This window comes from Colobus angolensis, unplaced genomic scaffold (genome assembly GCF_000951035.1).
Source record: "Colobus angolensis palliatus isolate OR3802 unplaced genomic scaffold, Cang.pa_1.0 Scaffold266, whole genome shotgun sequence".
NCBI classification, from domain to species: Eukaryota; Metazoa; Chordata; class Mammalia; order Primates; family Cercopithecidae; genus Colobus; species Colobus angolensis.
The window spans coordinates 3,394,996-3,395,546 of NW_012115888.1; the positions used below are offsets into that span (position 1 = coordinate 3,394,996).

The 551-nt window shown below is 58.4% G+C and overlaps 1 pseudogene across 1 annotated transcript in view; it reads left to right on the plus strand.

Annotated features, from left to right (window-relative positions):
- Positions 1-551, plus strand: part of LOC105515635 — a 6,946-nt pseudogene that overhangs the window by 3,101 nt on the left and 3,294 nt on the right. Inside the window, exon 2 of the transcript XR_001002361.1 lies at positions 3-550. The product of XR_001002361.1 is annotated as a keratin, type I cytoskeletal 19-like (transcript). The remainder of the gene's footprint in view (positions 1-2; position 551) is intronic.

A 551-nucleotide genomic window follows, 5' to 3' on the forward strand; every position in this document is an offset into this window, starting at 1 on the left:
AGGTGAAAATCCGCGACTGGTACCAGAAGCAGGGGCCCGGGCCCTCCCGCGACTACAGCCACTACTACACCACCATCCAGGACCTGCGGGACAAGATTCTTGGTGCCACCATTGAGAACGCCAGGATTGTCCTGCAGATCGACAATGCCCGTCTGGCTGCAGATGACTTCCGAACCAAGTCTGAGACGGAGCAGGCTCTGCGTATGAGCTTGGAGGCCGACATCAACGGCCTGCGCAGGGTGCTGGATGAGCTGAACCTGGCCAGGACTGACCTGGAGATGCAGATCGAGGGCCTGAAGGAAGAGCTGGCCTACCTGAAGAAGAACCATAAGGAGGAAATCAGTGTGCTGAGGGGCCAAGTGGGAGGCCAGGTCAGTGTGGAGGTGGATTCGGCTCCAGGCACTGATCTCGCCAAGATCCTGAGTGACATGCGAAGCCAATACGAAGTCATGGCCTAGCAGAACCGGAAGGATGCTGAAGCCTGGTTCACCAGCCGGACTGAAGAATTGAACCGGGAGGTGGCTGGCCACACGGAGCAGCTCCAGATAAGC